Source organism: Barbatula barbatula (assembly GCF_947034865.1).
Source record: "Barbatula barbatula genome assembly, chromosome: 18".
NCBI lineage: Eukaryota > Metazoa > Chordata > Actinopteri > Cypriniformes > Nemacheilidae > Barbatula > Barbatula barbatula.
In genome coordinates, this window is record NC_136781.1 from 2257875 (window position 1) to 2271342 (window position 13468).

Sequence of the window (13468 nt, forward strand, 5' to 3'; positions counted from 1 at the left end):
CACAAGCTTCTATTAAAACTTATTTAAACCAATAGAATTAATATCCATTAGAAACTATGTGGTACTGCTGTTGTTTTATCAGCAGGAAAATATACAAATGTATTGACAAAAAAATCTCAATTAAAATGAAAACAAGCTAAGGATATCCGTAACTAATTGCACGGTTCTTTAATTTGTATACTTTTTCCCCAAAAAGCACTGGACACCATTTTGTCAAGGAGATGTTCAAAGCTCCCACGGCCACGAGCGTCTGCCAACTTTGAGCTCTGCACAACTTCAAGAAAGATGAGTGCTTGTGCGTGTCCCCGTGAGAAATGATTGTTTTGGATCTTGTTTTTTAATTGCTGTGTTTGCTACGCTCAAGGACGGAAGTGTCACTGTTTAACACGGAGCCTGGGAATTCACGGCCAACGTGAGCTTTTCAATCAAGAAAATAATTGGCAGATTTTAAGCTTGCGGCACGCTCGCGCACAGTCAGGGATTCGTCTCTGTCGAGGGTTTTGGTCACATGGGACGAGAATAGCTTTCAAGAAGATCGTCATCTCCGTTTGGTGTGATTGGTGTTGCTGATGAAGCTATGATTGAATGACAATGGAGAGATGCTGAAAAATCACCGATTGCATCCGTGTCGTCTGATTGGCTGCTGTTCTGATGATGCTTCTGGAGTGATGCAGAGAGGAGGAGGCTTCACATCTGTACTAAGTAAATGCGGATTGAAAGTTCTCTTTGATTGTGGATGGGTAGGAAAGCATCAAAGGTGCATATATGCTTGTGGACACTTCACTTGGTTTTGCTGAATAGTGCACGTATTTTGTATTTGGTAATGTGATGTGCATGGGGTCTTGCTTGTTCTGACAGAGTATTTGGATCAAATAATGAAACTCTAAGATATGTAATATATTGATAAATTAAGCAAAAGAATCATTTGATGTAAAAACATGGTCATCTTTTGGTGTCTTTTCTCTAAGGACTGCAGATAAGTGGAGATCTGAATTTTCAGCAGTTTTCAGTATTCTGCACCAGTTAGCAATAAATCCCATGCAAAAACAAAACGTGTTTAATTGATATCACTCAGCTCTGAATATTAAACAAGACCTCTGTTAAGCGACACGACGCCCTGTAAACGCCTGCCATTGGGGGTTTTATGGCTTTCTGTTAGATTTTGGCCATTTTTCTTGTTTGCTAGTGTGCTTTATAGGTAAATAGACTTTAGATATACTGTATTGTTGCCTTTTATTAACTTCATTAGAAAAAAGTCTCAATACTTTTTACCAACGGAGTGCATTTGGCCAGGGAACAAAATACCTTTCTACCATTAATGTAATAGTTCACCTAAAAATAATAATTCTATCACCGTGTATTCATCCTCATGCTGTTCAAAACCTATATGAGGTTCTTTGTTATGTACAACACAAAAGAAGATATTTTGAGAACATTTTGAACATCTAACAGCTCCTCTGATTGGTTGTTTGACCCTACAGTACATAACAGATGTGAATCTTTCCCGGTTAGAAACCGTGTGATTTATAAACACACCCACATATCATGTCAGAGGTCTTCATCTGATCTACTATTATCCTCTGAAGTGCACACAATTCTGATCCATACTTGGCATGTAATCTATGAGAATATGCATGAAATTATGTTTTGCCAGACAGTAAAATTGACAGCGTTTCTCTTCGACCGAAAATGGACCAAAATATTAGGATTCAATTTGGATGCAAATAATCTGAATTGTGAATAAAGATGTATTCTTGACCGCCTCTTTCTATCTATATTTCTAGATGGGTTTAAATAGGGTCCGTGTTGTGTTTTCTGTCAGAAAGACGGGGCTGTACAGAGAAAGACTAGATATGCATCGCAATGTATTTCATTCTCGTCTTGATTCACATTCGGGATTTTTCTGAGAAACATTTCTGCCGGTGAGACTGTATTTGTTGTTTTTTTAACTTTAGACATTAACTGAGCTGTGTGGGCAAATTGTGTAGGTATCCATCAGTGCGTGTGCATGCATGTGCGTCTGTATTTCAGTAAGCCATGTATGTAAATGTTCAGTAGTCTGTGCGTGTGAATTAGTGAATCAGCTGTGATTTACTTACTACTTCAGTTTGAGCACTTCTTAGAGATAAAGAGAGAAATGGCAGCGCTCTATTATGACATCACACACTTGAATTGAAATCCACGGCTGGAATCTGTCGGTTGACGGCACGCTGGAGTGTTTGCCGGTATTTAGCCCGGCCGTTTACTCAAGCAGTCAGTAATCATGCTTATGTGAGTAATTATTGCCTGGATGTTTCTCCCTTGATGCTTTTCTCATCCGACTGATTGTTTGTGAGATATGAAGAGATGGCTGATTAGATCCACTATACGCTGCTTCAAAGCTCAAATCTGTTATTTTACCGCGGTCGCTCCGTCGATGTGTTAGGAATGAGGGCTGGAAAAGGGTAATCATCCTCATATTCACTAACCATCATCTGTAACACTACATCAGATGCATGTTTTTTCCTTTTTATAAACATTAGGGTGGCTGGTGTGTAACACGCCCACACCTGTTGCATCCACTTGAGCAGCGGTCCTGATGCTGAGGCTGGTGTGAAAAGAATCATTGTGTCATCTTGCATCCAATGGACCTATGTGTGAAAATACGCCTCTATGGATGAGAACATTGCGTTTTCGCGACTCTCACACACCATGTATCAATACTCCCCCTGAAAGCAACAGAACATGTTGTATTTCAAAGTGAATTCTGCAGAAATAACCGGTGTAGTAATGTCGGTGTAGTCTGGTTTATGTTGGTTAGTGCTGGTTTGACGTCAAACTGGTAAAGTCTACTTTTGTAAGTACATTTTATTAAGTATACTTAAGTAAAAAAATGTATGCATAAAGTATACTAAAACCAACATACTAGTCGTGTGAGTGTACCATTTCAATGCTACTTGGGACAAAATTGGCTCACTTTCTTTGCTTATAAAGGTATACATTTGAGTATACTTCAAGTAGGTTAAGTACCCAGGTATTGTACTTATAGTTTACAAGCTCAAAACTTGTAAAACACGTTTTAGTTTATGAAAGTACACTTTTAACTATACTCTATTCATTTAAAGTACAGTATGCAACACAACTGCAAACCAGGTGTCCTTGGAATATATCATTTAGGGCTGCAACAACGAATCGATAAAATCGATAAAAATCGATTATTAAAAACGTTGGCAACGAATTTCATTATCGATTCGTTGTATCGCGCGACTATAACGCGCGCCGCATGTTTGAGTGGCGTGAGCGTGGCGTTTCTGTTGCGTGTCAGCTCTGTGGCGGCTGCGTCGTGTTTTCTGTATCTTTGCACACCAGCACCGTGCCTGACGCGGCGCTGGCGCGCTGCTGCTGCTATAGGTGACATAGAGGGAGGCCGCCGACAGACAAGGGTCTTGTATTCACGACATGTTTAAACTTTTTTTCACATAACCTACACCTTCCAAAATCCGAAAAATGAGTAAGTAGGCTGTCTGTTTATTTAAATAACATTTCCAAATGTTTTGTAGCTTTATTACCTGATGTTGGACCGTCACTCAGAATGACACACTAGACTACGTTGTTATTGTAGTGTGTCATATTTTTTTCCTTTTTTAATCACATTGTTAAGAGCATAAAAAACAAAAATAATTCAGTCACCAATACATTTTGGGGTTTAATACGAACCACAATTCGTATTAAGATGATTCTCAGATATGTTATTAAAGATGTAACGTAATCAATTGATGCACGAGTTTACTTTATGCAATATGTGTTTAAGATGGACATAAATTAATATTCCCATTCAATGCAATGTATCTTTTCATTGGATATAGCCTAAGCATTTTCTTGGAGGAAGATTTTATGGAAAAAAGTAGTTAATTGGAGTATTCATTTGCAACATTTTAGTAATAATATCTCATACTTAATAGGAATATTAATGTATAATTTATTTCAATATTCACTTGTTGTTTCTCCAAAAATGCATTATAAACATGATTTAAGTCCTGATGTTTTCTACAGTGGACATGTAAACCCCGTAACGTGTAGATGTTGGTTTAATGAAATTCAATTTGAAAATACGTTCAAATAAATGATGATTAGCTTTCAAACATCAAAATGGCATTCATTAATATGTATTCGTGTACAAAATTACATATAAACATCTTTTCCTATTCTATTTTGCCTGGAAACGCTTCCAACACGCTTGCGTGTCTCGTGAAAAATAGGCGTCGATTCAATTCCTAGCATGCGCGCGTTTTCCGTGCGGCTCGTCTCACGCAGGCAGTGTGCAAGCTCTAACCTGTTAACATGGGAGCCGATTTAAAAACGGTCACGCCAGGCTTCTGAGACGCTCACGCCACGCATCTAGTGTGTCACAGGACTAAAAAAAGTTGATCGCGCAGCATAGCGGAGAAAAAATAAATTAAAAAAGCAGAGCGGAGGTAGAGGAAAGACCATCAGAGAGACCCGAAAAAAATCCAGAAAAAAACAGCAAACCATGAGAGGCTTCTTGATGGGAAATGCATCATGTAAACCACAGCCAGCTGTAATAATAATATAATAAGTAATAATAAAGCTTTTGAAATATGTTTTGCAATGTCAGTTCTATTTTTCAATAAAGGGTTGAAAATGAATGCTTTTAAAAATTTGTATCCGATTCATCGATTAATCGAACAAATAATCGACAGATTAATCGATTATTAAAATAATCGTTAGTTGCAGCTCTAATATCATTATACTTTTATTTATGCAATACCTTGCTCAATAGGTTGAATATAGAGCAAATATACCTGTCAAAATAAGTTGGCTATACTTGCGTCATTATAAATATACAGTATAACAACGAGTTCATAGTGCAAAAACAATTTGACTGAATATATACTTTTTCTAATAAAACGAACTTGGATAAATGTATTTTTGTATGGTTAACTTATTTACTTATTCAGAACTTCTTAACATTGTGTATTTATTTATATGTTCAACGACATTTGAATTACCAAAGCCTTTGTACAGAAGGTGGCCTACTAGGTTTTTGAGTAAACTGAATGCCACGGCGCATGGTTCATGTTGGCTTTTTTCTCAATAATTGCTCAAAAACACCTTGCATTGTAGTACGTAACACATTCACTTATTATCATTGCAAGTAAATAACAACAACATGAAATCACTAATGGAGAATCATACATCGTAAGTTGTGAATATTTTCCAAGAGTGAATGAAAACACGGGCCTTGAAACAGCGTGACATGATAGATGCGTTTCTGTTGTAGCCTGAAGCGTACATGAGTATACAAACCCCCCACATACTGCTTTTCATTTCTTCCCTATTTCCCTTCCTCTGTTTTCTATCAGTCTACATTATTTCTTCACGCTTCGCGCCCAGAGAAAATCCCTCGCCTGCGATCGGCGGGACATCCAGAGACACAGCGAGATTTTAACATCTGCTGTTGCGTTCAACTTTTCTCTGCGTGCCCACGTGGCGTCTTGAGTAATGACTGTACTGCCAACGTTCCCTGATGGAGCCACGCACACCCTCGAATCATTTGCACAAGCATAAAAACATACGGAACCACACAGGCCATCACACGATTTCCTCTTTAGTATGATAGGAGAACGATCGGTACGATTAACTGATACTGGGCCGGTGAAGAGCTCTCGTGTGTGTGTGTGTGTGTGTGTGTGTGTGTGTGTGCGCGTATAGTCATTGATCCATCCAGCAATCTCTCCATCCATACATCCTCTCTGGTTTATCTGAACATCAGTCCATGCACACATTTTCTGCCACCCATTCTCTCCTGCTCATTCACTGTCACATTGTCGTCTTCACTCATCTACCAATCAATTGCTGGTAACAATGATCCTGTATCCACCTCCTCATGCATCACTCGGATGCCTGTTGTTTGTGTCATTGGCAAGAGATAAACACACTTAGCATTTGTATTTAGACAACAATAATACGTATATATAACCCACTACTGTTTAAACGGTTAGGCTCACAGTACTCCCATATATATATATATATATATATATATATATATATATATACATCTGTGGAAACTACTGAAGACTTTTCCAAATGTTTATTTAAGGATCTTTTCTAGATGTGTTGTGGTCATTCCAGTCCAGTGTTTCTTGAATTTCAAAAAAATCAAACCTCAGGAGTAACAAAGTCGTCCAACAGCAACGTGAAAGACTGACAGGATGACAAGAGACTGTCATAAAAGTCCAGGTTACCGCATAAAAATTTAAATATATATATATATACTGTTCATTACTTTTCCTGACTGTTGTATTGCTTATAAGTGAAACTGAATTAGTCGTCTTATGTTCGGTCTGAAATAAAACACAGCAGCTGTTATTTTCACCTGTTTCTCCAGTTTTAATTTTATGCAAATAAATGCAAATAGAAACAAGATTTTTATTTGACTTTTGGGACAAACGTTGTTAGTAAATCAAAGAATAAAACAAAAATGTTAATTTGACCTAAACGCATACATGTACCTATACATAGTCATTTTGAAACTGAATTGATCTGTTCTAGGCTCTTATTTGTTGCTTTTCGTTCATTTAGTCAGTCTTCCATTAAAAATTATAATTAGATGGTTGAATCTAAAATCTTTACTAAAAGATGTTTGCAAAATAGTTTTTTTTCTGCACAACCTGTTTGTCATTTCATTATACACTTTTTTTTATATATCAAAATGTTTGTAAGTTTCACTCCAATGAGCTGTCTGTACCAGTATGAAGACTTTTTTGTTAGTGTTTGCCAGAATATTACTGTGACCATAAAGTTAAGCAACACATTTTATAGGCTGTTTATCTTTTTATTGTAAAATGTTTTTGTGGAAACGGTCACTGGATTGCTGGTTGATTTATGACTATTGATGGAAGTAAAGGGTGCGAGGCTTGACTCTTTCTAAAGAAGGCACAACCAATTTTGCCTGTTTGTCGAATGGGCTGTTTTAATACTTTCAGCAGATTCATTGGATGTCTGTGGGTAACTAGAATATCTGATATATATAGTTTAGGAAACAGTTTACAATATGTCAACTTTCCCCAGATCTTTCTGCTTAAGTTCTTTATAAATATACACAAATGACAATTGTTGATGAACACTAACATTGTATACCTAAAATAATGTGGACCGCATAGTATTTTGTTTGTTTGAGGAATCGTTGAAATCTCTGACTTGGATCTGTCCTGTGGTAAAATGGTTGGGCGCTACTATACTTGAGCATTAAAACAGAATATTAATGTGAAGGGGATGTATTAAACCACTAAAGCACTTTTTAAAACCTTTCTCTCAGTTGCAGTGTTTGTGTGCTTGCTGGGTTTGCTTTACTAGGACAGCATCATTTACATACTTCATAAAGCATCGGACGGAATGGCGGGTATTTCTGAAGAGCATTCATTTCTTAAAAAGGTTTATATTTATGTCATTATTTCAGTCTTTCCATTCACAAAATCCTGAATTTGCTGGGACCTGGGATCTGCCGCTTGACATTCGTCATATGGATATGCTTCTTTTAGCATCCACTATGTGACCACCATATACAGTACTTTACCTTAATATTGTTATGATAACCGTGTGATTGCATTTAATCCTAATGCTTTTTCTACAGTGTAAAGCAATAAAACTGTGAAAAACGCTATTAAAGTAAAATTGAAATGGACGCCTTACAAAGATGGCCGCTAAATGACCTCACCAGCATTAAACAGACTTATATTGTATGCTAATTATGTGACTAGCACTAGAGTACTAGCGTTTAAAGTATTTAGGATTATATCAAGCAGATGTTAACCAGGAGCTATTCATTTTGCATTCAGTACGTCTGCGGCACCTGACGCAGCATTTAGTAGTTTCGACTGGAGCTCTGGGGCTTATCCAAACACAGACTTTATTACTTGAGCAGCGTTGATGGGCATTATAAACTGCAGCTTAGACTTAACCTACGGGCGTGCTGTGTTTTCAAGAGGGGACCTCTGTTTAGCTGTGCTAAAGATCTGAAGCTTTGAAGGCAAAGCCTTGCTGAAGGGTAAAGAGTTTGTATGGATCTGTTGTTTTTGACATATGGGAGTTTGAAGTCTTTCACAATAATTGGTTAATGATCTCTTAAATCATTAAAAGCATGAGGAATTGTAATTATTCTTTAGGCAATTGAAGCTCAAACGATCTATTGATCCGCACTGTGTCAATAGTAAGAGGCGACAGGGCTGTCTAGAGCCTGTCACACACACATCAGCGTTTACACTGTGATTTAGATGATTTAAGCTGTGCCGTGTGCTGAAATGAGCAGAAAATGTGTTAAGAACTGTTTTGCAATGTCGGCCATCACGTAAGTAAATCATCCTTTGATTCAAGTTATAGACACAGTGACAGTCTGTGGTATACTTGAATTTAATTTGTTTAACATAGTATTGTAGTATACTGTAATATTTACTAACTATGGATTTTCAATTTACTATGGTTAATAAGTATTCTATCGTTTACTTTAGTAAGTATAGTGTTGTATAGTATACTATGGTATACTTGAATTTAAGTCGTCAAGTTTATTTATATAGCGCTTTTTACAATTTTCATTGTCACAAAGCAGCTGTACAAGAAAACATATTGACTAAACTCTGCACAAGTTTGACAGTGCTTGCACAACGAGGCGAAACAAAAACTATTTAGATTTAATGTTATCATTAATAATCTAATAGCGGCTGTGGAGTCTCTGCGTCCTTTGTCCAGCTCTATCATCTCTGTCATTTACTTTAAATAGTGAATATTAAAGTATACCAAATTGTTAACTAGTTTTCTAATTTGCTTCTACTTACTATAGTAAACATGAAAGTATACTGCAGTATTATTCATAGTTTCATAATTTATTATAGTCAATATTACAGAATACTGAAGTACTGTATGTAGTAAATATACTGTACTATAATATACTACAGTATTCTTGGATTTAGTTTTCTATAAATATTCAAATATAACCTACCACATTATTAACTATAGTTTATCAATTTGCGATAGTTAACACTACAAAATATTATGTAGTATGGTTATATACTACACAACAGTTTACTGAAATTTATTATCGTAAATCTAACGAATACAACAGTATTTGTATACGTGAATAAATAGTTTTTAGCTACTCATGGAGTTTGGGTGTAATTTAAAGTTACTTTGTCCTCATGTAAATTAAGTTTAATCACTGTAACCTATAATTTGATGTCCTTTATCAACAACAACAAAACTTAACATATATTAACGTATTAAAGGGCCACAGCTCAGTTTTACAGCAGAAACGTTACCATGCTGTGCAGTTGAAAATCTTTTTTTGAAGTCAAAGGATTTCTGAATGTTCACGTAACTTGTAAAGATCTGTTGAAACTTCTGCCCAAACTCAAAGAAACGTATGAACCCAATACATTCAGATAGCTCTTAACATGGTTGTGCATTTGATTTTCTCTTTCCGCAGGAAGCTCAACGCGTGTGGCTGCTCTTGTATTCTCCAGCGTCTGTACAGCATGTTGAAATCCTTGAAAGTATAAGCGTCACATCCTCTGCTCAAGATGCAGAGCGTGTTCGTATAATCTGACTGTGAGTGGTCTTTCTGTCTCCGGGGACCTGCACGCTCATCGGTTGTAACACACAAGCAACCGCAAGCTCATATCAAAGTCTAAAACAACAAAAGCTGCATGGCATTAATCACTGTCCTGTCCTAAACCCAGGTGTTTGGTCAGATTTGTCGTGTAAAATCCCTTGCAGTACACAACTTATCTTAATGTTGGAAGAGACATTAAACATGATATACTGGAAACACTTGCAGGGGCTATGTACGACTTTAAGGCATATCCAAGAGATGAAGATTTTGCCCAAGTTGCAGCAGCACTTATCAAAGCACACCCGTGTTTGACCGAACCAGGCTCCTCAACAGGCTCAACTGGTTGGAAAAACAGCCTGAAATTTAAGATGGCCAACTACCGAACAAAACTGCGTAGATCTGGCTGTACTGATGTTGCTGTTGAGAGAAAGAGAGGTGCAACGATGGACGCTCAAGAAGGTGCAACGATGGATGCTCAAGAAAGGCATTAAAAAACCTAGACGGTTTGAATAAAATTTCTTGCCAAACTTTCCCAATGGGGAGAATGAAGAAAGTCAAGAACGCACAAGAGTAGAAGAAATGAAAAAGAAGACCAGGAACATGAGCCTGATTGGCCAGAAGATGGATAGCACTTTTGCCCTGAGGAGAAAGGAAATCATTCATTCAGAACCTCCTGTTTGTGAGATTTTAGAGAAGTGGGCAGCACTTTTCACTGAAAGCCAGGTTTGTTTTCTCTCTCTTTACAACATACAGTACATTTTAATGTACTTAACCATTTTGGTTTGTGCTTAGGTCTTTGCAGAATTCAGACGCATATCGGTGAAAAATCTGAGATCCGAGTTCTACACAGCATTGGACACACACTCTGCGCGTTTGATTGACATTTTCCGTAAAAAATGAGGAAATCAAGGACACACGCTTAATAAAATTTTGGGTCAGGTTGATTTAAAGGTATTTTTTTGGTTAATTATTGTCATCTTTGAGTCATCATTTAAATAGGATTACTTAGCAGACATGACCCTTACTGCTGATTGGCTACAAATTTTTTTAGCACTCTGCACTCTTTTCTGAAGCGGTTTCACAGATGGGTAACCCCACCTGTAAAAGTATACTATAATTCTCTCTTAAAGGGACAGTTCACCAATATAAAAATTCTGTCACCATTAGCTCACCCTTACATTGTTCCAAACCTACTATGGGATTCAATGGAGGATGAGATCTGACATTTTTCTTAATATCTTCTTGTGTGTTCAGCTAAACAAAGAAATGTTTACAGATTTGGAACATTCCGAGCGTGAGTTAATGATGACGGAATTTAGATTTTTGGGTGAACTATTCCTTTAAAACAATTCTGATTTGAGACAGTAGTAAGTTGTAACCAGTGCTGACCTTAAATTACCTTAAAATGATTTGATGCTGATGAAGACAAAAGTCTGTGATCATTTAACTACTTTAAAGATTTTTAATAAAAACTGGTTGTAATTATCAAGGCGTGTTATAGTGAAAATGTAATAGCAGTTGCAATACACTTATGGTTAGTGGTTAAATAATCCTAAAAATTATAGTAAAGGGGTTACAAAACATTTTTATCATTTCTCTTTGGCAATCAGGGTTAAAAGCTTGTTTACATGGAATAATGCTTAAAGCTATCTTAAGGTAGAGAAAAACTGACACTTTCCTATTTTTTGTATGTTTAGGATTCAGATGTGAATGCTGACTTCAGTGAAGTTGACGTTGGCTTGCTTACAGCTTTACCTGAAGAAACACCTACCCAAACTCCACATGCTCTCAATGTTGACTCTTTAAGGGCAATCATTCTGGAGGGAAGAATTGTCATGGATGATGTCCCAAATTTACCACAGGCTGTATGTCTGCTTTTTGCACTAATCTATGCCCTAAATTTAAACTACCCAAAGACAATGAAAAACACATTTGATTTTATTCAAAGGGTATTTCTGTTGTTGGGGAGTAAGACTCTCAAGCCCAAACTCCAAACGCTAAAAAAACAGCTTTTAGCTAAAGCATAGCTACAGTCGTATTGTGACTGTAAATGCCTTGCTGCCTGTTTGCCTATGTTTCTTTGGCACAGTTTGCAATTGGCACAAATGTAAGTGTGCAAAATCTTTATTTTAGGGTTATTTTATGACTTCAAGTGATCTATTACTTTTTTAGTTTAAATTGAACTTTCTAAAGCCGATATTTTAAGAGTACTACTTTTAATAGACATTGGTTTTAGTTTTTACTTACGGCTTTCAAGTAACTGAATGTTTCCATAGCACAATGTTTTAAGTAAGTATAAAAAAGGCATTTGTCTGCAAATTTTCTTTAAATTGCTTCATTTTTATTAAGATAAGTGGTCTGCTAAAACTGAAGTGCATTAACAAGTTAATTGTAATGTTCTTGATACTCTGTGTTTCTGTTTATTGAAAAATAAACAGTTGAGAATGTTTGACAAGTGTTTGGTGTCTTCTGTATAAGTTGTACTTAAAAAAACATGTTCAATCTACTTTTAAAAACTTTGGAAACCGATTGCACGTATTTTTTTAAGTTGTCGTAACTTAAATTGCAAAAGTAAGGAGTACTAGTATTTAGGATATTTGCAGTAATAAACATATCACAGTTAATTAAATTGAATTAAAGTAGTAGTCTTACTATAATCTTTCAAGTAACATTACTAACCTTAAATGAGTATAATAACTTTAATTGCAAAAGTAAACTCACTAGATATTTATTAGTTTATTTACTAAGAAGCTAGTTCTGCTTACTTATAGCTGATAACTAATTTAACTTTAATATTCTATTTAAGTTCAACTTGAGAAAATAAGGGCAACCGGTTTCCAAAGTTTTTTTAAGTAAACTGAACTAATTCGAATTTACAGTGTGGCTTAAGAAATCACACCTGTTTGTGTGACAGCCCTTGGCTTTATACTGCGAAAAAAAGTAAAACCCATAGCTCTAAAAATATCTTTGTAGACTATGCTTAGTGTTGACTTCGTAGACAAAATGTTAAATTATCTCTCAATGAAATTGGTTTGAATGAAAGCATCTGCTAAACGATTAAAGGTGCAGCGTGTAATTTTTTTGGAAGATCTGTTGACAAAAATGCAATATAATATACGTAACTATGTCTTCAGAGGTGTATAAAGGCCTTACATAATGAAGCGTTGTGTTTTTATAACCTTAGAATGAGCGTTTTCTATCTACATACACTGCGGGTCCCCTTACATCAAATTCACCATGTTGTTTCTACAGTGGCCCTAAACGGACAAACCGCAGTGCACGTTTCGTAAATACGTTATCTCATTCGCGAAAACGTGATGACATCCGTAGGGCTTTGAAAGGGACGGGTGGAGTGAGTTGTTGGTTGCAATTCGCAACCTCACCACTAGATGCCGCTAAAATTACGCGATGGTCCTTTAAATGTAAATGCAAGAAAATCTGTGAGTGGCCTCGCTTTATCGTCTGTCAATCATTTTGCTGATACAGTCAAATATTTGGAGAGTGTTGTTTCAGCATACAAATGTCTGACTGTCCCTTTAAATCTTTCATTCTCTCTCCTGCATCTCTAGTTAAAGTTCATGATCAGCAGATGATTCATCATCTTCATTGAACCTTCCCCAAACTCAGCCAGTATGAGTGAAAGGTGAGAAAATGTAAAGCTTATTGTCAATAGCTGCTCATTCATCAGATCTTATTTATTAGATTATGAGGTGGATACAGAGACTATTATGGCAGTTCATCTTCTCAAACACGACTTGGCCTGACAGCTGTGAACTGTAGCAATAAGAGATCTTGCTGACTCAGTCATTCCTCAAAACCTCTGATGGAGGGAGATGTAGATTAGACTTCACATTTGACACATAA